Here is a 25070-nt window from a genome sequence, read left to right as displayed (position 1 = left end):
TTGAAGACAACTGGATAAACATAAGATAACAAGAACAGTTTCAAAAGAAAACAAGCCACCCTCTTGAGTCTCTAAATGTCTAAACGGATTTTTTTTTCTCTGGAATGATGAGCGGGAAAGACTCCACTACTAGAATAAGTAGTAAAGTAGGTATGTTTATTCCAGCGCTGGGACACATGGGGGATAGCTCCTCCAAAGTCATGCATACCGACAGCTGCATTCAGCTTGGTATTTATCGGGTTACAAGTTCCATATTCATTAAGTTTCCCAATATGCCTATACATATTCATCGCCTAGCCCTGCCTAGCTTCGCTTCGTATTACAATGAGCCCAAAAGTCATTTACATCCGCATTGCGCTTGCGCTGTGTTGTCTGGTGGTTCTGGGCAGGGGTCTCTGAGATGAAATAAGAGTCTTCCTCAGATGAAGTAAAGGGTCTTGCTCATCCTGAACTTTTCACCTTTCCTCCCTGCGCATGCTCTTTATGCCCCTGGGCTAAGTCCAAACTTCAAGACTGGTTTGAGTTAGTTTTAGGTTAAAACCAGGATCTTTGGTCAAGATTCCTTCCCTTTATCAATAGTCTCATATCTTCTCATCCTGCTTTGGTAGGCACAATAAGTGTTGGGCAAGTGGTATGCATTGCTTTTAACAAACCACTTCTTAGTAAATCATTTAATCTCTGCTTCCCCATCCCCCTGATTCAGGAACATCTTAAGTCTGGCAGAAGTGAGACAGGACTCTCTGAGCATGCTTTGTGGAGAAACTGAGGCAGGAGAGAGTTTCTTCCATTTGTACCTGTTGGAACTCTAAACAACAATAGTTAATTCTTTCCCCCCCCCCCCCCCCCCCCCCCTTCATCCCCCACTCGGCAGTGGAAAGGGATTTTTTGGGAAACAATTGGCAAAGGCATGGTTTTGTGAGGGAAACCATGGGTGAAAAAACAGATTAGGAACACACTGGGGGTAATAGGATATAGGATAAAAGGGAAAGGTAGGATTTGGAAAGGGAGATTGTATGGATTGCTTATAATGGGGATATTGTCTAACATGACTACGATTTGCAGCATATATACTACCTTTTACAGAAACACCACTAGGCCCAGTAACATCTGCTGCTTGCAAGCCTTTCCTTCCTTGAATAACCTTAAACTCTACCACTTCTCCATCTCCTAAGCTTGGGATGCATTGTTGGGGTTTTAGTTTAGTCTTAGGGTTTTTTTTCTGTTAAAGGAACTTTCTCCCATATACATGTTGCTAGGGGACAAATAGCTGTACTTAAGAAAGACAAAAAAGGGAGTGGGGTGGGCCTGGCTACTCCTTTTGTCTACACCTGGGTGTGGGGGCAGTTCGCTCTGAGCGTCCGGAGAGAGAGAAGCTGCAGAGAAAGGAGCTGCTGCTTCTTTCTTTTTGGCCGTTCTTCTCTTCCTGCTGGAAACAACGCCGGGACCCCAAAAGCCGCTTTCCCTGCCCTGCTGGAGGCCGAGCTGTGGCTGCCCTGCCCCTCTGCTGCTGCTTCGAGCTTTCGCTACGCTGTAGCCCTGCTCGCCCTGCCTGCCTGGGCATCCGTGGGGTTCTCCCATCTGGATACATCTCGCCTGCCACCCGGGATTTGCGTTCGTCCCTGCTGCTCCAGCCTGCCGCTCTAGCCTGCTGTTCACGCCTGCCGCTCCAGCCTGCTGTTCCTGAGAGTCCGGGATCAGCTGCCCAGGGGTTTGTGAAGCCTTTGTTCCTTCCCTTCCCGGGATCCCAGGGCACGGGTGCCGCGTGTTTCCCGAGCTCGCTCCGGAGCGCCCCCTGCAGCCGCGGGGGAACCATCGCACCTGCCCTCCTCACCGGGAGCCGCCAGCGCCCCTGCCGGCTGTGAGCGGAACTGCACCCGAGGGGAAAGGGCCTGACAGCCGAGAAGGCTGGGACTGGGTTTGTGTGTGCTGTTACTGCCAGAGTTGTTGTTGTTTTGTTTGACTGGTTATATACATATACATATATATATATATATATAGTAAAGAACTGTTATTCCTATTTCTCACATCTTTGCCTAAAGGCCCTTGATTTCAAATATAATAACTTGGAGGGAAAAGGGGTTATATCTGCCACTTCAAGGGGGGCTTCTGCCTTCCTTAGCAGACACCTGTCTTTCAAAACTGAGACAGATCTTGGCGCCCAAAGTGGGGCCTGAGGGCATTAAGAGAGAGAGGTGAAAAAAAGGAATAACAGTTCTTGGATAACTTTATTTTGTGTGCCAGATATAGGAACCTTGTTAGGCAGCACTATGTGGTCTGGTTTACCCTGGTTCGGGTGGCATGTGGCCGTGGCTATATTCTTCCCCTTTGCAGCTCCTTACCTAAACATGGGTCCTCTGACTAAGGCTACCGTTACTGTTATCCAGCTTGCGCTATGGGTCAAGAAGGTGAGGAATTCATGGGCTTTTAACTTCCTCCAGAATGTGGGTACATGGATAAAGGGCTATCACACACTAAGTGCATGTTTTTGGGGTTATGTTAAAAATGGTACCTTCTGTGAGGAAATGACACCAGGGGAAGTTTTCCCCCAACCCCTCAACCAGTTTTTCGGGCCCACCCCATCAATTTTCGAAGGGTTTAAATTCCCTCTGATTAACCATCTGCTGCTGATAGGCCTATTCTATTTAGCACTCAAGGATAAGTTGAGATTGGCTTGGATATCTACCTGGACACCAGCCCCAGAGACTAGAGATCCTGCCCCAGAACCTGACATGGCCCCAGAGAGTAGAGTTCCGACCCCAGAGCCTGATCCTGCCCCAGAACCTGACATGGCCCCAGACACAAGAGATCCTACCCCAGAGCCCTATCCTGCCCCAGAACCTGACATGGCCCCAGACACAAGAGATCCGACCCCAGAGCCTGATCCTGCCCCAGAACCTGACATGGCCCCAGACACAAGAGATCCTACCCCAGAGCCCTATCCTGCCCCAGAACCTGGCACGGCCCCGGACACCAGAGATCCTACCCCAGAGCCTGACGCAGCCCCAGACACTAGAGACGCCGCCCCACAGACTGATACTGCCCAAGAGTCCACCTCAGAAATGGACTACCCAAACTGGGTGGGGGTACTGGCAAAAGGGATGCAAGAGATGTGCCAAGAGATGGGTCAGGTGCGCCAGGGGATATGCCAGGAGATGGGCCAGGTGCGCCAGGAGATGTGCCAGGAGATGGGCCAGGTGCGCAAGGAGATGTGCCAGGAGATGGGCCAGGTGCGCCAGGAGATATGCCAATTGCTAAGGGAATACACCTCCTCAGCTAGTGAAAAGCCCTCTCCCTGCCCCAAAGAGGGTGAGTCCGATGGTGCAGCAGTAGAACCCACGGATGTTAAAACCGTCCAGGCTTCAGCTGAACCACAAGGACAATCACAGCCAGCAGCAGTCGCCCCTGTGCAAAGAAGGAAGTGTAAGACCAAATCAATACGACCAGTTAATGATGATGGGCAACCAGGGCCCTCACAACCAGCAGGAGAGCCAGAGCCAGAAATCATCACTGAGTCCCTGTCGCACGACAGTCTCCGTGCTATGCGAAACGACATTGTGCGAAGGGGGCGTGAGCCTTATACCACCTGGCTGCTTCGGGTTTGGGACCTTATGGGCACAAGTGTGCAACTGGATAGTGGTGAGGCAAGGTATCTGGGATCATTGACCCAGGACCCAGGTGTGGACCAGATATTTGTGAGGGAGCCAGGGCCCCTTTCTCTCTGGGAGCGGCTCTTAACGAGTGTGAGAGAAAGGTTCATTCACAAAGAAAGAATGCAGGAGTATCATCATAGAATGCAGTGGAAGACACTCGAGCAAGGGATCCAACAGCTAAGAGAGGTGGCAGTATTAGAGGGACTCTTTGGGAGGGATGGACAGCATGATAATGACCCTGATAAGGTCAGGTGCACAGGACAGATGATGTGGAACCTGGCAAGGCTAGGGCCATCGCAATACACCACCTTCATTGCAACGATTGATGCTGACAATACCCGAGAAACAGTGGGCTCTGTTGCCAGCAAGCTCAGGCATTATGACAGCATGATCAATGGCCCGCTGAAAGCTCATGTCTCTGCTGTGGTCCAGGACTTCAAAGAAGAGATGAAGGAGATGAGGAAGGAAATGAGGGAGGAGATGAGGGAGGAGATGAGGAGGGTCAGTGTGGCACCAGTGCGAGTCACAGGCCCCCAAGTCAGAGCCCGTCGTCCCCCTGCTAGAGAGAGAGGGTACACCCCATGAGCTGAGCTGTGGTTTTTCCTGTGTGAGCATGGGGAAGACATGAGAAGGTGGGATGGGAAACCCACCTCTGTCCTGGCAGCGCGGGTGCGTGAACTCAAGGAGGGAGGCACTAACCGAGGGGGTTCCGCTAAGGTGAAGGTAGCCTCAGCCTCCCGTGACCGAGCTGCCAGGTATTACAGAAGGGAGGATGATATGTCGGATCCCCTTGAAGGTACCTCGAGCATGTACACCCAGGGAAAGAATGATAACCAGGGCTAGAGGGGCCCTGCCTCTAGCCAGGAAGAGGCACGGGAGAACCAAGTTTTCTGGACGGTGTGGATCCGATGGCCTGGCACATCAGAGCCACAAAAATATGATGCATTGGTTGATACTGGGGCACAGTGTACTTTAGTGCCATCAGGACATGTGGGGGCAGAACCTGTATCCATTGCTGGGGTGACCGGGGGATCACAGCAGTTGACCCTTTTGGAAGCTGAGGTGAGCCTGACTGGGAAGGAGTGGCAAAAGCATCCGATTGTGACCGGCCCAGAGGCCCCGTGTATTCTGGGCATAGACTTCCTCCGGAATGGCTATTACAAAGACCCAAAAGGACTCAGGTGGGCATTTGGGATTGCTGCTGTGGAGGCAGAGGGCATTAGGCAATTGAACACCCTGTCTGGACTATCTGAGAATCCTTCTGCAGTTGGGCTTCTGAAAGTGGAAGAGCAACGAGTGCCAATTGCCAGCTCGACAGTGCACCGCAGGCAGTATCGGACAAATCGAGATGCTGTGATCCCCATCCACAAGATGATCCGCGAGCTGGAGAGCCAAGGGGTGGTCAGCAAGACCCACTCACCCTTCAACAGCCCCATCCGGCCTGTGCACAAGTCTGACGGGGAATGGAGATTGACTGTGGACTATCGTGCCCTGAATGAAGTGACTCCACCGCTGAGCGCTGCCGTGCCGGACATGTTGGAGCTCCAGTACGAGCTGGAGTCCAAAGCAGCGAAGTGGTATGCCACTATTGACATTGCCAATGCATTCTTCTCTATTCCTCTGGCAGCAGAGTGCAGGCCTCAGTTTGCCTTCACCTGGAGGGGCGTGCAGTACACCTGGAACCGACTGCCGCAGGGGTGGAAGCACAGTCCCACCATCTGTCATGGACTGATCCAGACTGCACTAGAAAAGGGTGAGGCTCCAGAACATCTGCAGTACATTGATGACATCATTGTGTGGGGGAACACCGCGACCGAAGTGTTTGAGAAAGGAGAGAGAATAATTCAAATTCTCCTGCGAGCTGGTTTTGCCATCAAGAAGAGCAAGGTCAAGGGACCTGCCCGAGAGATCCAGTTCCTGGGAGTAAAGTGGCAAGATGGACGGCGTCAGATTCCCACTGAGGTCATCAATAAGATCACAGCAATGTCTCCACCGACCAACAAGAAGGAAACACAAGCTTTCCTAGGCGCTACAGGTTTCTGGAGGATGCACATTCCCGAGTACTGCCAGATCGTGAGTCCTCTCTACCTGATTACCTGAAAGAAGAACGATTTCCACTGGGGCCCTGAACAGCAGCAAGCCTTCGCCCAGATCAAACAGGAAATTGCTCACGCCGTAGCCCTTGGCCCAGTCAGGACAGGAGCAGAGGTGAAGAACGTGCTCTACTCTGCAGCCGGGAACAATGGTCTGTCCTGGAGCCTCTGGCAGAAGGTGCCTGGTGAGACTCGGGGCCGACCACTGGGATTCTGGAGCCGAAGCTACAGAGGGTCTGAAGCCAACTACACTCCCACAGAGAAGGAAATCCTGGCAGCTTATGAAGGAGTCCAGGCTGCCTCAGAAGTAATCGGCACAGAGGCACAACTCCTCCGGGCACCCCGACTACCGGTGCTGGGGTGGATGTTCAAAGGAAAGGTTCCCTCCACGCATCACGCCACCGATGCTACTTGGAGCAAACGGATCGCCCTCATCACACAGCGCGCCCGAATTGGAAACCCAAGTCGCCCTGGGATCTTGGAAATAATTATGAACTGGCCGGAAGGTGAGACTTTTGGGTTATCTTTTGAAGAAGAAGAGGAGCAGGTGACACATGCCAAAGAAGCCCCACCATATAACGAGCTACCAGAGAGTGAAAGACAATATGCCCTCTTCACTGATGGTTCCTGCCGAATTGTAGGCGCTAGCCGGAAATGGAAAGCCGCTGTATGGAGCCCCACATGACAAGTTGCACAGGCTACTGAAGGAGAAGGTGGATCGAGCCAATTTGCTGAGCTCAAAGCTGTCCAATTAGCTCTGGACATAGCTGAAAGAGAGAAGTGGCCAAAGCTCTACCTCTACACTGATTCATGGATGGTAGCCAATGCTCTGTGGGGTTGGCTGGAAAGGTGCAATAAGGCAAACTGGCGGCGCAGAGGAAAACCAATCTGGGCCGCTGAAGAGTGGAAAGACATTGCCACTCGGGTAGAGAAGCTATCTGTGAAGGTCCGTCATGTAGATGCTCACATCCCCAAGAGCCGGGCTAATGAAGAACATCGTAACAACAAACAGGTAGATCAGGCTGCGAAAATAGAGGTGTCCCAGATAGACTTAGATTGGCAACATAAAGGAGAACTGTTCCTAGCTCGATGGGCCCATGATGCCTCAGGCCATCAGGGCAGAGATGCCACCTATAAGTGGGCACGAGACCGAGGGGTGGATCTAACCATGGACAGTATCTCCCAGGTTATCCATGATTGTGAGACATGCGCTGCGATCAAGCAGGCCAAGTGGGTGAAGCCTCTGTGGTATGGTGGGCGATGGTCCAAATACAAGTATTGGGAGGCCTGGCAGATTGATTACATCACACTGCCTCAAACCCGCCAAGGCAAGCACTATGTGCTCACAATGGTAGAAGCCACCACTGGATGGCTGGAGACCTATCCTGTGCCTCATGCTACTGCCCGGAACACCATCCTGGGCCTGGAAAAGCAAGTCCTTTGGAGGCATGGCACCCCTGAGAGAATTGAATCTGACAATGGGACTCATTTCAAGAACAGCCTTATAAACACCTGGGCTAGAGAACATGGCATAGAGTGGGTGTTCCACATCCCCTACCGTGCACCCGCAGCTGGGAAGGTTGAGCGGTGTAATGGACTGCTTAAAACCACCTTGAAGGCACTGGGTGGGGGGACTTTCAAAAACTGGGAGATGCATTTAGCAAGAGCCACCTGGTTAGTTAACACCCGAGGCTCCACCAGCCGAGCAGGCCCTGCCCAATCCGAACCCGTACAAACAACAGACGGGGATAAGGTTCCAGTGGTGCACATGAGAGGTATGCTTGGAAAAACTGTTTGGGTAAAGTCTGCCTTGAGCAAAGACAAACCCATCCGTGGGGTCGTTTTTGCTCAGGGACCAGGTTGCACCTGGTGGGTGATGCAAAAGGATGGAGAGACCCGATGCTTACCTCAAGGGGACCTTGTTTTAGGGTGAACTACCCATGGCTCTGTACTTGTTTCACTATCAGCATGTATATTTGTATATAATTTGGGTAATGCATAGATTTATATGGTTAAGAAAAAAAAAAAAAAAGTTAAGTTTCATGTAACATGTTAGTATGGGAAAAAAATCGGGGTGGATAATGTTGGGGTTTTAGTTTAGTCTTAGGGTTTTTTTTCTGTTAAAGGAATTTTCTCCCATATGCATGTTGCTAGGGGACAAATAGCTGTACTTAAGAAAGACAAAAAAGGGAGTGGGGCGGGCCTGGCTACTCCTTTTGTCTACACCTGGGTGTGGGGGCAGTTCGCTCTGAGCGTCCGGAGAGAGAGAAGCTGCAGAGAAAGGAGCTGCTGCTTCTTTCTTTTTGGCCGTTCTTCTCTTCCTGCTGGAAACAACGCCGGGACCCCAAAAGCCGCTTTCCCTGCCCTGCTGGAGGCCGAGCTGTGGCTGCCCTGCCCCGCTGCTGCTGCTTCGAGCTTTCGCTACGCTGTAGCCCTGCTCGCCCTGCCTGCCTGGGCATCCGTGGGGTTCTCCCATCTGGATACATCTCGCCTGCCACCCGGGATTTGCGTTCGTCCCTGCCGCTCCAGCCTGCCGCTCTAGCCTGCTGTTCACGCCTGCCGCTCCAGCCTGCTGTTCCTGAGAGTCCGGGATCAGCTGCCCAGGGGTTTGTGAAGCCTTTGTTCCTTCCCTTCCCGGGATCCCAGGGCACGGGTGCCGCGTGTTTCCCGAGCTCGCTCCGGAGCGCCCCCTGCAGCCGCGGGGGAACCATCGCACCTGCCCTGCTCACCGGGAGCCGCCAGCGCCCCTGCCGGCTGTGAGCGGAACTGCACCCGAGGGGAAAGGGCCTGACAGCCGAGAAGGCTGGGACTGGGTTTGTGTGTGCTGTTACTGCCAGAGTTGTTGTTGTTTTGTTTGACTGGTTATATACATATACATATATATATATATATATATAGTAAAGAACTGTTATTCCTATTTCTCACATCTTTGCCTAAAGGCCCTTGATTTCAAATATAATAACTTGGAGGGAAAAGGGGTTATATCTGCCACTTCAAGGGGGGCTTCTGCCTTCCTTAGCAGACACCTGTCTTTCAAAACCGAGACATGCATTTTTCAGGGTTATTCTTTTTAATGGCAGTTCTATGAACGAATATGTCTTCCTGGTTGTCACATCTTGTTATAAAACCATAATTTTGTTTAACATTATACCATTTTACTATTTCTAAAACCTTAGCTACGATGATTTTTTCTTTTTTCCGAGTTTCTGCTGTTTTCTGTCTCACTGTGTTCCTGGTTTCACTTTCGTTTTCGCTCGCTCCCGTGTTGGAACTGCCGGGGCTGCTAAGGCTTCCAGGGCCATCAGGGCTGCTAGTGCCTGCGCGCTCTTGCCGCAGAGTCTCGACTTCCTGGGGTCGCATTCGGGGCCGCACGGGCTGGGCTGGGCTGCGCCACTCAGCTCCCTGCACGCTGCTGCTGCCGCTGTTCGCAGCTGTGCTGCCGCTGCTTGGGGCTGCGCCCACATCTTGGCCAGGCCTCCAAGCAGTGGCCCTCCCACTCCCTGCTCCGGCATGTGTTTCAGCTAGGCGTGGCTGCGCTCCACCACCATTGCCACTGGCCGCCGCCTGCATGCCGCCCCTCAGCCAGGCGTTCATGGGGCTCGCTCCACCACACGCTGCACAGGGCTGGGCGGGCACTGCCGGGCCGTGTCACTCTCGCTGCGCCTTGCTCCATTGCCGACACTATGGCTCGCACCGGTCCGCCCACACACAGGAACTGCCTCGCTGCTGCTTGCAGAGCACTCGGCCCATGTGGCCGAGGTTGCACGGTCCCTGAGGCACATTTCCCTTCACAAGGACACAGCTGATATTGTTCAACAGTCTCCGTAATTAGATAATATTCACGGAAATATCCTTCCATTGGCATATATTTTGACTCAGAAATTAACTGTGTCTAAACATTCTTCCAAAAGTCTTTGGTAAGAATCAAGTCCCAAGAAATGTAGAAAAAGTTTTTAAACAACCATGCCAGGAAGTGTTTCAGTTCCTTTTGAGCTTGAATTAAGACAAAATTTACATATCATTGTTCAAGAATCTTTTCAAGTTTAAGATAAATGTCCCTCTGTGGCTCGGAGAGCCAAGAGTCTTTCCACAGTTCCTCCATAGTTTATGGAACAGCAAAACAAAAACAAGAAGAGAAATCCAGAGAGTTTACTCACAAATCACAGTTGCTGTCCCCAGGGATCGATGTCTTCCCCGGCATCTCCATCAGTTGCTGCAGTGGGGATTACTGCAACATGCATAAGACAGCGAGGCCTGTGGAAAAATATAAGGATCAATTCTTGGTAGATGTTTTCAGAGAGATGTTTATTTTCCAGCCGCATGGTCGGTGACTGCTGAGGAACTGTAGCAATCACGGGACAACCAGGGTCCTTCCCGGGCAGGGGAACACAAAACAACCAATGGGGAGTGAGGTTGACCAGGGAGTAGGGAAACCCCATGCCTCCACTCCAGGGTACCCCTCCCCCTGCACCCCACGCCGGGGGGAGGAACCCCAACAGGAAACTGTATACAAAATGGGAAAAAATACTGGATTGTAGAAAATTTAGGAACAAGTGCGTAGGAACCCAGAGTGCCGAGAATATTTATCTGCCTATTTTTAAGGGTTCTTACCCCCCTGAACAACACTGTTTTAACCTCCAACCTTGGAAAAAATTACCAACGACCAGACAAGAACTAGAAAATACAGTGGTGTGAATTAGGTGATAGACTACTATGTAAAATTGTCACAGGGTGAAAAATTTAGAGGTTTTGGGCTTCTCTTTTTAGTAAATAGATAAGAGTAAAAAATATCAAAATGGAGGATTGTTGTTGTTCTCTAAACCTTCTTCTCCTTCTTCTACTACTCCATGTTCTGCAGTAAAAGTAGTTTGGAATGATTGGATAGAGAATTCCGCAGTTCCTGCCCATGTTACTGAATAATTGGTAGGAAAGTGAAAATAATATACGTTTTTAGTAACTATTGGTTAAATTATTTTTAAAAGGCTGTGTAAATCTTGATAATTAGAGCCTTCACTCCTGCTTTCTGTGCTCTATGCTGTACCTGGGTCATGGTAGTGGCTCAGTTCTTCTGATAAGACTTAATAAACAACTATCTGGCAGCACTGAAACTCAAGGAAAAGTCTCAGTTTATCTTTGAAACTCCTTGCAAGGACTTTTAGAAAATTCTCTCCCATCAGGAGGAATTTGATTTATGGCATGGTTCAGTGTCATTGTGGTAGCAGGTTGGGAAGTAAATGTCCAAAAGGGGAACGATGGATTTGTTTCACATATATTGTTGGGAGTAAAGTCTCAGGCTTAGTAAAAGAACAACTGGTAAACAAGAAGGCAAAGCTAGCACAGCAATCTAACTCTATATCAACCCCAATTCAAGACATGTATGTGAAACTCAAACAACAAATAGAAAATTAAAAAGATATCTCAAATTTTGGAAAAAACCTGTTTGTGGAATTAGGGGAAAGGATAGGTAAGGAGCTTAATGTAACCAACTGTTGGGTCTGTGGAGGGCCTCTGATGACAGAGGAATGGCCATGGAAAGGCAGTAGCTTAAGCCCAATAGAACTCCCTAAGTGGAATCGGACAAAGATAAGGGGAGAAAACAGACCAGAAGGGTGGGTACTAAGTTCAACAGTGATAGGAGAGGAGTGTCTCTGGCATACCGGGAAAATTTTCCTTAACGAAGTAGGAAATACTCCCTGTAAGAGATATAAAGTCAGTAATGGAACTTTTACCTAGTGGGTTCCTGAGAAACCAGCTCTGTATTGGACTCAGAGAAAAAACAAAGGAAGAGAACTGTAAGTTCAATAATAAGGTCAAACTCTTTCAATGCAATGATGCAAACAAAAATCCTTATTTTGGGATCCCAGAAATATCAAAATTTTGGGAAAATATAAATCAACAAAAATTTAATTACTGGAGGGCACCAGATGGCCTATCTTAGATATATGGAAAAAGGGCATATGCAAAGCTTCCCTCTCAGTGGAAAGGGAGTTGTACCCTGGGAATCATACACCCAGGATTCTTTCTTTTACCAGAGCTGGACAGAGATCAACTAGTGTTGCAATTATTAAAGGATCTGGGGCATGGATCATTGATAGAATTATGGGATCAATAAAAGAACTGTAGCAATAGGCCTGTAAGCAAAAGGCCTGTGTGTGAGAAAAACTCTCCATGAGAAAATTCTTGTGTGAAGAAAAAACAGGGCTGGGAACAAAGAGGGAGTTTGAAGATTTGCAGGTGTTCAGATAAGACTGGGAGAGAAGGGAGGTGAACTCTGAATTCTTTTAATCATAACATAACTGTAGAAGCTTGCCAATGTAAGTCCAATTATGTAGAAGTAGAAATTCGCTTTGAAAAGCTTTAAGCCACTTAAGAGCTAACAAGCTGGTATACTATATAAGTGCCTTTGGATTGCTAATAAACGGAGTTTTGCTCTTATCAACCATATTGGTTTTGGACTGCAATTTTCTCCCCCCGCCGGAGTCCCTGGGCTCTCTTCTTTTTACAATTCCAACAAACTAGGAATACCAGTATATGAGGATCTAAAAAGAAATAAAAGAATTGATTGGAGGATCTCAAAAATGGGGAGACGAGGAATGGCCCGCTGAGTGCATAATTGAAACATATGGGCCAGCCACCTGGGCACAAGATGGGAGTTGGGGGTATCGAACCCCAATTTACATGCTGAATCGGATTATAAGACTCCAAGCAGTTGTAGAAATAATAACAAACCAAACTGGTCAGGCATTGGAATTACTAACTAGCCAACAAAACCAAACAAGAGCTGTGGTGTATCAGAATAAGTTGGCTTTAGACTATCTATTGGCTGAAGAAGGAGGTGTTTGTGGAGAATTTAATACATCAGATTGTTGTTTGAAGATAGATGACCATGGGGATGCCGTCCTAGATATAGCCAAAAATATCAGAAAAATAGCCCATGTACCGGTCCAAAAGTGGGAATCCGCACTAAAACTTAGCTGGTGGGATAATGTATTGGGAATAGAATGGTGGAAGAAGCTAGGTTTTTTCCTTTTATGTGCCACCACAGGCTTGATATTTCTCCCTTGCTTGGTCCCCTGTTTTATTCGATTAATATCTACTGTGGTCCAAGGCATGCAAACAGTACCAATGCCTGTGGAACCAAAATTGGCTACATCTGGAACAGCACAAAAGATTATGGTGTTGAAGAAGCAAAATGATATCAAAGACCCCTTTGAAGAAGCAAGATTGATTTGTGAAAAAAATGAGCAAATAATAAAGGCTAGAAAACAAGGGATACTGCTCAAGCCAAATGATCTGTAAAAAAAAGGAAAAGTGAGTTATTGTTATGAATATATTGTGATGTTGGCTTTTTGCATGTCACATAATGTTAGAAAAACTTTACCTAGGTTCTGTAATGTAATACATGTTATAGAATGTCTATTGTTTATGTAGTCAATTTAGAAAAGATAGGCAGAGAAAGTCTTCACAATCCTGGAGTATCTTAGAGAAGAAGAAAACCAGAAACCAGAGAGAAGAATTTATGGAGGAAGAAGAGACATAATGGAGCCAAGGAGGAAGATAAGGCTGATGGGATGATACACAGAAACTCCAAAGAATTTATGAATCATGTATGATTGTGATGAATATGCAATAAGAGATGTACTTTTAAAGATGATCTTTTGGATATAGAGGTGTGCCTTTGGCTCTCTGCCAAAGCACTCAGCCATAATACCCTTTTTGCTATTGTCTCCTAATTGCCCCTTTTATTAAACTTTTTTTAAATTTTACAAAAGTGAACCTTGTTTTTCACAGTGGTGAATCCAGTTATTCATTTCTGCAACCTTTACAGCAAAGTAAGAAGTTAATAACACAGTATACAGACCCTCTATCAGAGACTGAAATGGTTCATGCCTTAAACATTGTTATGAAGGAGTTTTGCCCACTGTAGCAAAAACTGTATAAAGAAGCTACAACCACAGAAGCCCACCCCTCCTTGAAGATGCCTGACTGGAACTTTGGACTGTGAGTTAAGCCACCTAGATAAGATAAAGGGGACACTAATGTTCACGCATCTCAGGTCTAGGGAGAAACAAACAAGGCTGAAGGAAAGGAATGCAACCACAAGAAAGCCAAACCCAGCAGCTGCATTGAGAATCATCCCTGGCTGGGTTTGGGATGGGGGAGACCACAGCCCACAGAAGCCAGGTTTACACAGACTCCCCCCCAACCGAGAGCAGGGGGAGGAGGTTTTGAGTGCGTGGCGAAACCTCTGGTCAGAGGCATTGAACACCCATCCTCCCTTACACAAACTGGCCCAGCTGTGAAATCCCCAACCCCACAGGCCACATCCACGGAACATTCACATGGGAGGCAGCTGAGGGGGTATCATAATCCATCAAAGACCCCCCCCAAAGTGCTCCCCAGACTCATTCCTGAGGCCTTGGACCACAGAACTGCATGTGACGCAAAGTGATGCAACAGATCCAGAGTCTGCTGTGTCACATTGCCCCCCCCCCCCCCCCAGCCCAGGGGAGGTACCTGGGCATTCCCACCTGGCCTGAGCATATCCATTGGATTCTATGCTTTTTGGGGAGGCCCTTACCACCAAGAAGACCAGCTGGAGAGGATCAACAGAACATCACTGGGATCCATGAAATGGTGATATTTTCTTTAATCTGTCTCTGTCATCCTTCTTCTGTCCGCCCTACTCTTTTCTGTTTCTTTCTCTTCCTTTTTCTCTCTTTCTCTCTCTCTCTCTCATATTTACTACTAAAACCCATACTATTGACTTTGGCATATGGTCTCATTTGCACCCTTATTCAGGCAGAGGCATTTCTAATAACTTTAAAAACCGGACTGTAACACCCTCCCATTTAGGGTCCAACTTTTTTTTTTTGTGAGAGTGAATGTTGCTGCCTGCCCCGAGGTGCAGCCCGGCCCCGGAACTGCCCAGGCATGTCCGGACTTGTCTCTGCCTTGTGCTCTGAATCTCCTTTGTTCCAAGCCCAGGTAAAACTTGAAAGTAGCACGGATCCCCCCGAAACAGGGTCCGATTAGCTGGTTACCATGGGTCCACCCCCTGCTCTCCCTGTGCCCCTCCCCCAAATAAAGGAGCTGATCGCAGCTGGCTCCCTCTCTGTCTGCTCCTGCTTCCCCTTCTGTGGACTGGTTCTCTTGTCCCTCCCGGGATGGGAGGAATAAAGAAAACAGGAATACAAGCATGGAGTCAGGGCTATATTTCTACCTCTTTGCTTCTGCTTGTGATAATAGCCAAACAGCTATCACTTGCCGCATATTGGAGCCGCTGAGCTGCTGGATCGCCTGTGCTGTCTCTCCTGGCAGCTTGAGGCATTCCTGGGCAGAGAACAGTGAGTCTGCCGACTGAGCAAGCAGTGAACTTTGTCAAGTGGACTTTTATCATTACTGCATCCCCAGACTGGATATCATGTACTTGCATTCCAGCTGATACTGGTTGAAACCATCTGGCTTGTGCCCTATTTTCTTGCAGATGTTTTTGTATTCCCAATACAAATTTGGTAACTGTTGCGGGTTGGGTTTGTAACCAGGCAGAAACACCAATTTAGTGTAGTGGTTTGGTCTAAAATACTCATTACTGTTTATCTTCTGTGAGATAAGAATTAGGAGAAATGCAAAGCAGGCACCAATCTTGAAAGAATAAAAGAAGTTTATTAACAGACCTAAAAGAAGGGAAAAAATTATACCACCTTCAGAACTCTCCTCCTCCCCCCACCTTTCTCCCTTCTCCCACTGACAATGTAAAAAGACAACCCTTGAGATGTTCAGTCTGTTTACCACTTCCATAATAACCTTGTTCAGTCCATTTAGGAAGAGGTCTCTCTCCCTGCATGTGAGTCCCTTCCCCTGACTTGCAGCTTTTCAAGGTCACACACAGATAGCAACTGGCTTTCCCGCAACTGCTTTCGAGGGTCCACTCTTGAAGTTTTTTGGGGTACAATTTTAAGGTTGAGCCGTTCAGAAACAAAAAACAGAGGCCCTTCTCCTTCCCTGGGAGCAAAGGGTCTTCCTCATCTTCATCGTTAGGACTATCTCTGGGAGCATCTCTAGGAACTGAGGTTTCTCCTTTCCCATTTGGAGCAAAAGTCCTCATCTGGTCCATCTCTCCCTGTCCAAACTTCTCATGAAATTACAGCTGCGTCAGCATCTGCCTATCTCGGCGCAGGTGCTTTTGCTTATGAGTTGAACACTCCACCCCCCATATCTTCATGGAATTACAACGGGATACTCTGATATATCATAGCTTCACAACAGACTTTCATCTTTAAGCATCTCCTCTTTCTCTTCCCTCAGGTTTTCAGCTCTTCACAGCAATAAAAGGGTTAATCTCACCTCGGCCTTGCAGCTGTGTGGCTTATCGCTGTTGGTCACCTGACCTCTGCCGGACAGAGGTGCCGCTTTGCTGAAATCTTGGCCGCAGTGGAGGGGGGGGTGGGAGGGTGGTTCCGAGCCGCTCCGGCTGCCCACAGCCCTGCTGGGGGGGGTCATCCTGGAGCCATGGCCCGGCCCGGCCTGGCCCGAGCAAGGCCTGGGCAGGGCCCACTGGGCCCCACTCGGGCCCCGCAGCCACCTGTCCCAGCACCAGAAACGAGAGAGAGCTTGGGGGGGAGTTTGTCTATTCTTAAGTGTGTATCACAGAGGCGGTCACAACTTTAAGTGGCTTAAAGAATTGTCCATATTCAAACTGGCCAGCTGATAGGTTCTATCAGGTCATAGAGGAAACTGTAAGCACCCCTTAGCAAGGACATCCCTTCCGGGACTATGCTTGCTAACCTATGACAGTAACCCATTCATCTCCATCTAAGAGGCTGGTCCCAGCAGGGACAAAGGTCCCAGGTCCAGCTAAGTGCTTGCTGTGGAAAAATAACAGATGATTAGTGAGGAGGATTGTAAACACGATCAAGGGACTTGCAGCTGAGGTGTCGAAAAATATATAGATCATACTAATTCTTGTTTATCCTTGTGTGCTTGATAAGTAGAACATCTATATTTAGATAACATAGGCCTGTGATAGACTTAAAGGCCGCTATCAAGCATGCTTGAAATTCCTCCCCTGCTGAGGGAAAGATCAAAGCACAGTGGTAAACTATGCCTGCATGAATGCCTGATGTACAGGTGAAACAGCAGGTTTGGTGATTGTAAGGCCCCAAAAAACTCGCTCAATGAGGCTTTTAAAAGAGCTTACAATTGTTCATGTACTCTGAGTTAGACGCATGGGAGAAATACTGACAAGATATTCTCAAGAGGCCAAAAGAACAAAAAAGACTTTACTGGCAACTTTAGAAAATCAGAGAACTTTGGAAAAAGGTTTAGTGCAACATTCAGTCAACAGAAAACACTTTGCAAAGCATTAACTTAGCCCATTCAACTTACATTCAACACCCCTTGGCCTTCCTGGGCTCTTCCCCAGGTGGGACTTCCGGTCATTTGGCCACTTAAGAGCTGGGTTAGGGACTCCAGAGGCGGTGTGTGAAGCACACTGGTGTGCCAGTGATTGGATGCCGCTGCCAGGCTGGGGTACTGGCTCTAGGGGGGTAGGGTGTACAGGGCAGTGCACTGCCTTGCCAGGGCAAGGTCCAACCTGCCCCTTCCCCCACACATATGCACCCCAAAATGTCTTAAGACATTGTCACGGGTTCAGTTTGTAACCGGGCAGAAACACCAATTTAGTGTAGTGGTTTGGTCCAAAATACTCATTACTGTTTATCTGCTGTGAGATAAGAATTAGGAGAAATGCAAAGCAGGCACCAAACTTGAAAGAATATAAAGTTTATTAACAGACCTAAAAGAGGGAAGAAAAAAAAATTATACCACCTTCAGAACTCTCCTCCTCCCCCCACCTTCCTCCCTTCTCCCACTGACAATGTGAAAAAACAACCCTTAAGATGTTCAGTCTGTTTACCACTTCCATAATAACCTTGTTCAGTCCATTTAGAAAGAGAAGTCTCTTCTTGCTCATGCTATGAAAACATTATCACAACGAGACAACCGCCCACTTCCAAATATTGTTCAGTCCATTTAGGAAGAGGAGTCTCTCTGCCTGCGTGTGAGTCCTTTCCCCCGACTTGCAGCTTTTCCCACAACTGCTTTCGAGGGTCCACTCTTGAAGTTTTTTGGGGTACAATTTTAAGGTTGAGCCGTTCAGAAACAAAAACAGAGGCCCTTCTCCTTCCCTGGGAGCAAAGGGTCTTCATCGTCTTCATCGTTAAGACTATCTCTGGGAGCATCTCTAGGGACTGAGGTTTTCTCCTTTCCCGTGTGGAGCAAAAGTCCTCATCTGGTTCATCTCTCCCTGTCCAAACTTCTCATGAAATTACAGCTGCGTCAGCATCTGCCTATCTCAGCGCAGGTGCTTTTGCTTACGAGTTGAACACTCCACCCCCCATATCTTCATGGAATTACAACAGGATACTCTGATATATCATAGCTTCACAACAGAATTTCAGCTTTAAGCATCTCCTCTCTCTCTTCCCTCAGGTTTTCAGCTCTTCACAGCAATAAAAGGGTTAATCTCACCTCGGCCTTGCAGCTTTGCAGCTGGAATGTTGAATTTTCCTTATCGAAGTGGAGAGGGGGGAGAGCCGAGCCGCTCCGGCTGCCCACGGCAAGGCAGTGGGGGGGGTTCCATGGCTGGAACAGGTCCATGGCTCCAGGATGGCCATGGCCCGGCCCGGCCTGGCCCAAGCAGGGCCTGACCAGGCCCGCTGGCCCCCACACGGGGCCCGCAGCCACCTGTGCCAGCGCCAGAAACGAGAGAGAGCTTGAGGGGGAGTTTGCCTATTCTTAAATGTGGATCACAGAGGTGTTCACAACTTTAAGTGGCTTAGAGAATTGTCCATATTCAAACTGGCCAGCTGATAGGTTCTATCAGTTCCCAGAGGAAACTGTAAGCACCCCTTAGCAAGGACGTCCCTTCCGGGACTATGCTTGCTAACCTATGACAGACATTAATCTTTCCAGTTTCTCACAGTGATCCTCTAGTATGGACTAAGCTCTGCACTGCTTGTGTTCTCACTTATGTGCCTCTGCCTGGGTGCTGCTTCAGGGATCCCCCAGTCTGTAGGGTAACAAAAAAAATTACTCTTTTATTTCATCCATGAGTTTGTGATTGTTCCTACATCCTGCCTGTGCTGGCTCACACATTTGGCATAGTCAGCAGGATCCAGGAACAAGCCTGCCATGACTGACAAAAAAGTCAGGAACTGGGAAGGCCACGATGGTGACTCCCTCCATTCCAGGATGGCCATATTCTGAGTGCTGGACCTGGACCCCCATGGCCACTTTCCTGGCTACGTGGGCTCTTCTGGAAGCATGGCCTGAAATAGATTGGGTGGTGGTTACCCCCCCCAAAGACTGAGATGGCTGCATGCAGATTGCCATAGAAAGTGGCATCAAAGTCTTCTTAAAAGCTAGCGGAGAGATTGGGATGGCTGTTAGCTACCAGTCTTAGAGTTCTTGACTGTGAAGTTGTTGCATTATGGGGTAAAATGAGAGAATTGGAAAAGGAAGTTGGAACTTTACAAGATGCAAAGGTGATCATGCAAGAAGTAATTACTACTCAAGCAGAGTGGTGCCATGGACTCCAAGATGCTCGAGAAAATAGTACATATTGCTGACAAATGGCGGGGGGAATGGATGAGCGAGTGGCTGTGTGTTGCCAGCTGGGGTTAAACTACAACAGTCCTTTTTGGTGCCCAAATAAGGCTCGAAGGGTTTGAGATAACAATAAATATGATTGGAATGTGCTAGATTGAATTTGTAGCTGTTAGTGCGGTTTAGCTACTGGGCAAGCTCCTGTGCTTGCCATGGACTCACCTGCCTGACTATTAGAGTCTAGTGCTGGTTAGTGGCTGCTTTTTGCTTTCACTGTTTGCTGTAGTGCTGTGCTGCTTATCACCTTATTCTGCTGTGCCTGGGAATGCTTTGATAACAGCAATGGCTCATATGTTGATTACAGGATCCAATCTGGACAGGGCAGCAATAACAAAAAGTATCAAAATGCAGCTTTTGAGAGGGGTGCCTGCCTCACTAAAACCCTTGATTATAGCAGCAGTCACAAATGCTGCTGGTAATGCAGGCACCCTAGCAGATACCTTAAGGCAAATTTGGGCTGTAACTGGGATCATTTGTGCAGGTGGTGAATACAAAGGAAAGCTGGCAAAGCCCAAAAGAGTTACATCATGGGTGATGACAAAACCAATGTGGAATGATCTAAGACAAGTCAGTATCCCCCGATCAGAAATACATGGAATTGCAACATCAGAAATGTTTCACTGATGGCAAAAGTTAGCACTTATGCAAAAAAGCTGACCGCCCCTGGCCCTACCACCAACTCCATGCCCACCCTCCACCCCTGCCTGACACCTTAAGGCAAGGCACTACCTGGGAAATGCTAAAACAGCAGGGGAAGTTCTCCAAAATTGCTGCCACCGTAGCCTCTTACTGTGAGTGGGACCGATGCTCCTTCATTCCTTTAACTATAAAGTGGTGGTCTGGGGAGATTTTACATGTGTTAGCTCTGGTGGATACAGGTGTTGCTTTTACTGTATTACAGTGATATTACTAATAAAGAAGCCACATCACAGATGTGCGGCTTGGGGGAAACCCCACCCCCACCCTCCAAGCTAAGGTTACCTTAACGGTAGGAAACAACACCCCATTTGTCACTGATGCCTTAAAGAACTTATAAATAAAACAACACACTTTGAAGATAATATTAGTATAGGAGGTAATATAAAGGTTGGTCTTTATTGGAGGCCTCCAGGGGCATATATGGAAAATGCCCACAAAATTCTAACCCCCCCCCTACGGGGTAAATACAGTTTTATAAGTTTAGCAAATTAGCATAATTGACAAAAATCACCAATTAGGAGCACAAGTGGTGATGTAATTTCGCCCTGGTTCAAGCCCCTTCTAAATCCTCCCCCCTCAGATGGAAACTAAACTTTGTTGATGAAAATGTGTCTTGAAGAGCTGTTTTTTGTCTTTGGTTCCCAGAAAGAACCAAGATAGGGTAGGGGCCTTGGAATGTGTTTTGTCTTTCTGCCTATCAGGGTAGCAAAAAGGTAGGGAAAACTAGCTACGAATAATAGGCTACAGAGCTACAAATATATGTGTAAAGAATATAGAGAATATATAAAAGAAAAAGGCAAAAATCATTCGGCATCCTCACGATGATGCTAATCACCCCAATTAAAGACTATATCTTGGGCATTGATGTGCTGGCAGGACAAATAGTTGAAACTTTAAATGGTTGCTTCTGCATCAGGAAGTCACAAACAGGATTTGCTATTTGATCTATAACCATCTTGTGTGAATTTCCAAAGTGGGATCCTGTTGTACTGCCCGTGCCTATTGTGATAAATGAGTGAAATGTTGTCTTTCACATATATGATTTTAACATTTATAAGTGATAATGTACTATGTAGAAATTGTGTTAAGGTAAAATATAGTTAAGTAGAAACGAGATTAAGGTAAATTGTAACTTCGAAATAGTTGTAATATGTTGGGAAATGTAGTAATAAACACATGGTAATAAATGTCTTTTGAGAAACTACAGAGCCAGAAACCAGGACATCTTAAAGAAACAAAGATAATCCGCATGCATCCCAGGAAGACGGTTATCTCATCAAAACTTACACCTCCCAAGGAAACTGTCAGCTAAAAGTTAAGTTGGAGACTGAGGGGTCACCGGAGAAAGGGTGCCTGTCTTCAATTCTGAAGCTATCCTGAGGACAGAAGCGGCGTAGTGCTGGCGTAAAGGGGCAGAGACCGGAGAGGGGGGAAAGTTGAGTGAAGTGTAAATTACTTTCTGGGCTTAATGAATATGTAACAGTTTAAGAGAGTACTTAAGTCCACAGTAAAATGAATGGAGGTACGCCTCTGGCAATATTGCTAAGCGCCCCAGCGCTGTGATACGCCTTTGTTCTACTAATAAATGTTCAATATTATATTGCTAAAAATTTAGCTCTTGAATTCATTTTTCTCACTAGGTCTTTCTGGGTCCAACCAGTTTGAATTCCTTTCTCATTAGCACATCCTGCTGCTTCTCTTATCTTTTCTATTTTTGAGATTATCCACCTGGCTTTCCATTTATTTAAGCATTAAACAATTAGTTAATCATATACTAGCTATTACATTGTATAAAAAGTTATAATTCAAATTATATAGGTATCTAATAACTCAAGCTATATAATCATCTTGTAACTTTAACCCTAGTTATAATGCTAATTAGTAAATATCTGCATAGCAAAGTTAACATGCACATAATATTTCCTAACATATTCTAATACATAATATTTCTTACATTTCACTGCCCGCGAAAGCCAATGCTATAATAGCTGTTTATCACAATCCCTCATTTTTTCATTAAACCATTTGACTTGAGCAATAATTATTTTTAACCTTAGTAATACACTCATGCCTTTCAAGAATCGATTTAGCCTCTTCATGGGGGTCAAGATCCTTTGTTTTACTCTGTTTCTTTAACACCATTATCTTTTGTGCCAATCCACATGTAGCTAGTTTGGGATCCATAGGCATTGCTACTATTGACATTCTTTGTATGACACTGGTGATTAGGCAAATGAAACAGGGAATCATACAAGGAAGAAATAATAAACCCGCTGTTGCACATAGGAGGAAAAAGCAAAACTTTTTCCACCATTCTGTTCCCAAAAAATTGTCCCACCAGCTGGCTTTTAGCATCGATTCCCATTTCTGAACCGGGACATGGGCTATTTTTCGGATATCCTTGGCTATATCCAGAACGGCATCTCCATTATCATCTATTTTCAGGCAACAATCAGATGTATTAAATTTCCCACACACAACTCCTTCTTCTGCTAATAGGTAGTCTAATGCCAGTCTATTCTGATACATTGCAGCCCTTGTTTGTTTTTGTTGGTTTGATATCAATTCCAGTGTTAAGGCAGTTTTATTAGCTATTATTTCCATGACTGCTTGGAGTCTTATGATATGGTTTAGCATATAAATTGGGGTTCAATATCCCCAACTCCCATCCTGTGCCCAGGTGCCTAGCCCATACATTTCCAGTATCCATTCAGGGGGCCATTCTTCATTTCCCCACTTTTGAGATCCTCCAATTACTGCCCTTGTTTTTCATTTTAAGGCCTCATAAACTGGTACCCCTAAATCATCCCCGTCCGGTCCTGGTAAAAGAAAGAATCCTGGCTGTATAATTCCCAGAGTACAACTCCCTTTCCACTTGGGGGGGAGTTTTGTGTAAGCTCTTTTCCCACATATCCAAAATAGGCCATCTGATGCTTTCCAATAGTCAGTACCCTGTTGATTTATGTTTTTCTAAAATTTGGATATATCTGGAATATTAAAATAGGGGGTTTTGCCTGCATCTTTACACAAGAGAAGTTCAACTTCGGTGTTATATTTGCAACTCTTCCCCTTAAGTTTTTTCCAGGCCCAATACTGTGTTAGTTCTTCAGGAATCCACCATGTAGAAGTCTGTAGCGGGTTGGGTTTGTAACCAGGAAGAAACACCAATTTAGTGTAGTGGTTTGGTCCAAGATACTCATTACTGTTTACCTTCTGTGAGATAAGAATTAGGAGAAATGCAAAGCAGGCACCAATCTTGAAAGAATATAAAGAAGTTTATTAACAGACCTAAAAGACGAAAAAAAAGTCATACAACACCTTCAGAACTTTTCTCCTCCCCCCACCTTTCTCCCTTCTCCAAGTGACAATGTAAAAAGACAACCCTTGAGATGTTCAGTCTGTTTACCACTTCCATAATAACCTTGTTCAGTCCATTTAGGAAGAGGAGTCTCTCTTGCCCATGCTATGGAGACATTATCACAACGAGACAGCCACCCACTTCCAAATAACTTTGTTCAGTCCATTTAGGAAGAGGAGTATCTCTGCTCGCATGTGAGTCTCTTCCCCTGACTTGCAGCTTTTCCCACAACTGCTTTTGAGGGTCCACTCTTGAAGTTTTTTGGGGTGCAATTTTAAGGTTGAGCTGTTCAGAAACAAAGGTTCTCTTCACCCATCTCTGGGAGCATTTCATCTCTAAGAAATCTCTGGGAGCATCTCTAGGAACTGAGGTTTTCTCCTTTCCCATTTGGAGCAAAAGTCCTCATCGCTTCCATCTCCCCCTGTTCAACTTCTCATGAAATTACAGCTGCGTCAGCATCTGTCTATCTCAGCGCAGGTGCTTTTGCTTACAAGTTGAACTGAACACTCCACCCCCCATATCTTCATGGAATTACAACGGGATACTCTGATATATCATAGCTTCACAACAGACTTTCATCTTTAAGCATCTCCTCTTTCTCTTCCCTCAGGTTTTCAGCTCTTCACAGCAATAAAAGGGTTAATCTCACCTAGGCCTTGCAGCTGGAATGTTGCTTATCACTGTCGGTCACATGACCTCTGCTGGACAGCAGTGCAGCTTTAGCTGAAATCTTGGCCTTGGCTGCAGTGGAGGGGGGGAAGCCGAGCTGCTCCGGCTGCCCACAGCCCTACTGTGGGGGGGTCCCACAGGTGGAACAGGGCCCATAGGCTCCAAGATGGTCATGGCCCGGCCTGGCCTGGCCCAAGCAGGGCCTGGGCTGGGCCCGCTGGCCCCCACACGGGGCCCGCAGCCACCTGTCCCAGGGCTGGAAATGAGACAGAGAGGCTCCGCCTCGGAGTTTCTATTCTTAAGTGTGCATCACAGAGGCGGTCACAACTTTAAGTGGCTTAAAGAATTGTCCATATTCAAACTGGCCATCTGATAGGTTCTTTGAGGTCACAGGGGAAGCTGTAAGCACCCCTTTGCAAGAACATCACTTCTGGGACTATGCATGCTAACCCATGACAAAGTCCCATTACTAGCTTTATATCTTTTACAGGGGCTATTTCCTACTCTTTTAAGAAAATTTTTCCCAATTCGCCAGAGGCACTCTTCTCCTATTACTGTTGAACTTAAAAGTCATCTTTCTGGCCAGTTTTCCCCTTTTATATTTGTTCTGTTCCATTTAAAGAGTTCAACAGGGCCTAGGCTACTGCCTTTCCATGGTCATTCTTATGTCATTAAGACCCCTTGGCAAACCTAGCAGTTAGTTACATTTCGTTCTTTACTTATTCTTTCTCCCAAATCTACAAATAGGTTTTTCCCTAATCTAGGGGTTTCAATTTCCTTTTCCAATTGTCATTTGATTTTTGTGTATAAATCTTCATGTGGGGTTGATCTGGGGTTAGATTGTGGTGTTTGTTTTGTCACTTCGTTTACTATTTGTTCTTTTACCAGATCGTGGACCTGGATTCCACCCCCTAGGGCAAATGTAAAACAAAT

Source organism: Coloeus monedula (assembly GCF_965178545.1).
Source record: "Coloeus monedula genome assembly, chromosome: W".
In the NCBI taxonomy this organism is placed as follows: domain Eukaryota; kingdom Metazoa; phylum Chordata; class Aves; order Passeriformes; family Corvidae; genus Coloeus; species Coloeus monedula.
Note: the sequence above shows the minus strand (reverse complement) of the source record.